Source organism: Physella acuta, unplaced genomic scaffold, assembly GCF_028476545.2.
Source record: "Physella acuta isolate Inbredline_101_S28 unplaced genomic scaffold, ASM2847654v3 ptg000658l, whole genome shotgun sequence".
Lineage (NCBI taxonomy): Eukaryota > Metazoa > Mollusca > Gastropoda > Physidae > Physella > Physella acuta.
The window spans coordinates 873,222-879,221 of NW_026732177.1; positions in this window are offsets into that span (position 1 = coordinate 873,222).

Genomic DNA, 6,000 nt, shown 5'->3' on the forward strand with positions numbered 1-6,000 from the left:
CCCCCCCGTAGAAAGCCTAATCCCTCCCCCTAAAAAAAGAAATATAATTTATATAGGAAATATTTACCAGTGTAGGGCTCCCCGCCCCGGATAATTTTATTCGCCTCTGCAAAAATTCAAGTGCCCCACCCCCAAAAAATATATCTGAAAAACACTGCGAGAGTGAGGTTTATCGGCCAAATTTAGGAAACGAGGTCTAAATTATAGAAGTAGGCTCTACCTTTAGTCTTTATGATCAACAAATACGATCAGTGATTCTTTCAGACTTTTTCCTCCCCTGAGTGGGGGGTACTTGAAAATTTCGGGGGTGCGTGTGGACTAAATTTTCTGACAGGGTGCGTACACAGGTGAAGTATATTTTCTTTATAAATTCTATTTCGTTGTATGGGACGGTAGATGTGCTTTGAGGTGTGTGTGTGTGTGTGTGTGGGGGGGGGGGGGGTAGAGTCGGCTAAAAGAAACTCTAAATGAGACTTTTGTCATGATTGAGATAAGTTGCAAGGTTTAGGAGTATGGCTGCAACTATATTTAGTATCAATGTGCAGTAACTACGTAGAGATCAAGCTTAAATCCTATTAAAGTAACAATTCTGGATAAAAATCCGTTTTCAATGTCATTTTTCGTTTCCGGTTAAATTTAATTAAGGTGGTGATTTTGGTTTCGGTTTTAGTTAAGAGAAAAGAGACAGCACTATCAACCAAGCGCCCGTTGTATCCTTCCTCAACGGGCCATTTTTCTCGTAATTTATATATTTATGAATAATTCTGTTTACATTTATTAGATAAGTAAATAAATGTCAAAAACTGAAACAGATTGTTTTTAAGGAAAATTGTTTCGGTCCATAGTTTAAACGATATTTAATTGACACCAGCGGGACATCGCCAAAAGCTTTCACTTAATGTATGACAGTGGTCATTTTTTGTGTACATCATTCCATGGGGAGAGGTTGGGAGTGGGGCGGGGGGGGGGGAGGGGGGTCGGGGAATAACAACTGAGTGCTTATGTAATCCGATAGTATCATAAAAATTTCAAAATACGTAACCTTGCCAACGAGCATTACAATACCATGAAGTTTAAGTTCTTTTGAAAAGGTTTTTTTTAATGTCTCTGATGAGAACAAAACAATTAAGCCAATACGTACTTTAATACCAGATAGTTGTCTGTACTTGCGATCAGTGTCCATGAAAACCGCGGTGAATTTAGGTAATTGAAAGGAAACCCGGGACTGATCAATTTACCAGATCCATAAAGGGTTGTATCTTTACCTGTTACGATTAACAAATATAAACAGATACACAACAACCTTATAAAGAAATAATACAAATTTAAAGATGTATATCACAAGGTATTTTTCATGGACAAAGTTTCTGGGATAAAAAATCTCATAGAGAAATTATCTAAAGACACAATGATGGTGATAATTTGAAGCATACTAATGTGTAAAATATTATATTATTAAAAAGGTTACCATAATTACTAATAAAGAGATACTGATCTCTCCTAAATTTTAGCTTATGTACCATATAATAGTGCTATCGGGTTATAAGTATGTATTTAAATTCTTTAAAATATTCAGTTATTTTTAAAAATAGAATCGCGTAGAAATTTGAATTGTGCACCAAATGAAGACAAACAATGTAGGTATAATACAGCGGAAAATAGCACTAAATATAGAAAATATTAAAAATTCTTAAAAAGTTAATTAAGCGTCTAATGAAGTCCAATTTGATGTTACATTGCATTGTGATAAAAAATTGAAAACGTGTGAAGTTTATAAGAAATTGGCCCGTTAGAAGTGATCGAAATCATATCGCCAGTTTTAACCTATGTCGAAAAACAAGACAAAAGCACTAGAAAGGTTGTTAGAAATCTTGTTTCATAAAAAACATTTTAAGAGGGCAAAACAGTGTTTTTTTCTCTACACCTTGTTTAAGGTACATCCGCATATGATTTCCATAAAAAATTATGAGAAAATCTTGGGGTTCTTTGCTAAAAGTTGTAAGTGAAGCTCTTCAAACTAATTTATTATGAATTTTCAAATTTTGGTAAAGCCTACTCCCTTAATAATAAGCTTTAATATAAGTATGCCCAAAAAGGAAAAAATAAATTATTTTCTTTGAATTAAATACAATAATGAACTACTATTTAACTAAAATGAAAAATGTGGGTCGCTATATTATTTATTGAATACTTTACTAGAATTTAAGAAAGTAATTTTTTGTATTTTTTAGTGAATAACTAGCGTGCCCGTCCCCGTGCATTTACGAGGTCTCAAAAGAAAGCCTGACGCGTTATATTTTTAGAGGGTATCATCATTACGTTACCAATCCTATATTCTTAGACGTCTGACCTTGTTTTCTAAAACTGAATAAATTTTGCGAAGTGTCTACTCGGAAAAATATATTTCGGCAGAAAACACAGAACATTAAAATATCTGCGCATGCGCAAATACTTTAATAGCCTCGCTTAATTAGGGCGCTATGGACGTTGACGTTCATCGCTACTTTAATGTTCTTCTCATGTTCCTTTCCCAGCTCCAACACCCCTTCCTATTTTAGCCATACAAATAGCTGATTGATAAAAGTATCGTTTATTATCTATTCAACAGTAAATCACCATTTCAGCACATTTTGTCAGACAATAGTCAGCATAAGTATTAGTTTGATGAATCTAATTCACAAAACAAGAAAATTGTGACTTGTTTGACGCGTGGGCTGCCATATACAGTTGTACAAGCGAAAAAGTCTCCGTATTTTATGCATTACTTTACCATTATTCCGATCGTAATGAAAATATAGAAGCTGTTGAGTACAGTCCCGCAAAGGTTTCTGTCATAAGCCTAACGTTTTTTTAAATATTGAAGGGGCGGCACCACACGGAAATGCGTGTTTGAACGCCGCGAGATCTCCAGTGGCTATCTTAGTACATGGCGTCCGCTCATTGGGTGCATTGCACAGCGAGACAGACGTACTAATATATAATATATAGCACAAATGGACTGTGTTGCCTCTGCTTCGGACGATGGATTTGTGGAACACACGTATATGGTTAAATACTCGACTTGATCGCCATATGTAATATTTTTAAAGTGTTTATTTTGTACTAAATTTGATTATTATTGAAAAAAACCTCAAAATTTTCAAATTAAATTTTCATTTTCCAAACGTATCATTTCGAATTACGTGATGTGCAAAGAACAAAATTAAAATAAATGTATTACCGTTTACAAAATTTTTAATTTTGCTTGAAAAGTAAGTCCCTTTGTAATAGTGACTTTCCTTACAGTTAAAAAACCAAACATTACATCAGAAAACAAGTTAATTAAAAAAGTCTAGTGACATTTATGCGCAATTTCCTTATGTTATCTAAAAATAGCTCTGACGTTTAATGCTGGGGTGCGTTCAAGCTAGAAGAACGATCGGTTTGTAGGTGTTTATGTAATTTTAAAATTTGTGACCGAACGAGAGGATATTTTTGAAAACTTTCTTCGGCAATATTGTTCTAAATTATGACAGGAATCGATTGGTACATGTTTCAAGTCGCTAAGTGGTCTGGTTGCCGAGATATGGGCCAAAAACTGAATTTTTTCGAGGTTTTTTGGCTTTTCCGGGAAATACATGAAAGAAACCCGGAATTTTTATGGCCTATGCTCATTCTCGTAACTTGCTTAACATAATTGCTTTTGGAACTAGTCATCGATATTGCTTCGTTGAGGAGGAGATACGACTTAAAGCCCGGACACACATTCATCCATACATTCATTCATTCATTCATCCATCCATTCCCAGAAATGACGAGTTAATAAACGCAATTCTCCAGAATGGAAATTGCGCTAAAAAATGATTTAAAAAATGCATGTTGAAAAAAAACAATTATATAATTAGCATGGATTGATAAAGTGCAGTGCGGTAGGTAAAACACGTGTATTTTAAATACTGCTTTTATTTATTTTATACACTAAATGTACTGTTTACTAATTATTTTTAATCAATTAACAATTTAGAAGCCGTTCCTAAATGTCCTCAATTTTTAATTTTATCTTTCCGTTTGCAGATAAGACGGGATATTATAGTTTTTTATTAAATATAATCAGATACGTCCACCAGCGCCCCGGTAGGGTGCGATTTGGTGTCCCGGGCTATACTGTGAGCATTATGCGTTTATGTTTGTGTATATGTTTGCATTATATTCTGCGTTTATATTTGCGTTTGCGTTTATGTTTGCGTTTATGTTTGTGTATATGTTTGCATTATATTCTGCGTTTATATTTGCGTTTGCGTTTATGTTTGCGTTTATGTTTGCATTTATGTTTGTGTATATGTTTGCATTATATTCTGCGTTTATATTTGCGTTTGCGTTTATATTATAGTTTTTTATTAAATATAATCAGATACGTCCACCAGCGCCCCGGTAGGGTGCGATTTGGTGTCCCGGGCTATACTGTGAGCATTATGCGTTTATGTTTATGTATATGTTTGCATTATATTCTGCGTTTATATTTGCGTTTGCGTTTATGTTTGCGTTTATGTTTGTGTATATGTTTGCATTATATTCTGCGTTTATATTTGCGTTTGCGTTTATGTTTGCGTTTATGTTTGTGTTTATGTATTCGTTTATATTTGCGTCTACGCTATTTGCTTTTATGTTTGCGTTCATATTTGAGTCTATGTATGCGTTTAAGTTTGTGTATATATTTTCTTTTAATAGTTTTGCATTGTTTTCTGCGTTACTATTTACATTTGCGTTTATGTTTCCATTTAAGTTGGCATTTATGTTCATACACACACACACACACACACACATACACACACACACACACACACACACACACACACACACACACACACACACACACACACACATATATATATATATATATATATATATATAATAGTAGACAGTCCGACGTGACTTTAAATTGAACTGGTTGTTCATGTATGTTGTATTCTTACGTGTTTTTTTTTCATAATACTTTTTAGCGCAATTTCCATTCTGGAGAATTGCGTTTATTAACTCGTCTTTTCTGGGAATGGATGGATGAATGGATGGATGGATGTGTGTCCGCAGCTTTAAGTCGTATCTCCTCCTCAACGAAGCAATATCGAGGACTAGTTCCAAAAGCAATTATGTTAAGCAAGTTACGAGGATGAACATAGGCTATAAAAATTCCGGGTTTCTTTCATGTATTTCCCGGAAAAGCCAAAAAACCTCGAAAAAATTCAGTTTTTGGCCCATATCTCGGCAACCAGACCTCTTAGCGACTTGAAACATGTACCAATCGATTCCCGCCATAATTTAGAACAATATTGCCGAAGTAAGTTTTCAAAAATATCCTTTCGTTTGGTCACAAAATTTTTTTGAATTAATTAAAATTTGGACCGAATTAGTAGGCATTTTATGCAACCACACCACACGCGTCATCACGTTCAATCGCTGCGACGTCACGTTCTGTAGCTAGGCGCGCAATGGTTTTTAGTCATGTTACTCTATTGTAAATAAAACATGTAAAATACTGAAAAAAAAATTAATAAATAACGTTTTAATAACTAACCAATGGTTTTACTAACCCTGCTCTTGATTTACGCTACGACAGAGCTATTTTTAGATAACACAAGGAAATTGCGCTAAAATTGTCACTAGACTTTTTTTAATTACTTGTTTAAAAATACATTCCTTTTTAAATCTATATCATTCTTTAATATACCTTATTTTGTTAATAATTAAGAGGAGAAATCGCGTTTTAATTTCTTTTGTACACAACTACTTAAAATTAGGTTTAAGGGCACCACTATTAGAATATTTTAAGTGAAGCGATAAGTTATGGAAGTGGTTTGAAGTTCTGTCTATCTTTTTACACTAGAGCTAATGCATTTTTTTTCGTATAGGCAGCACTATGTGTTAGTTACTGTAGAACAATCCCTGCCGCAGTACCTCTGTTTTTTTTTCTGAAAACCATTAGTGTATCAAACTGCTAAAAAGTGGTGTTTTTTATGTGTCGGA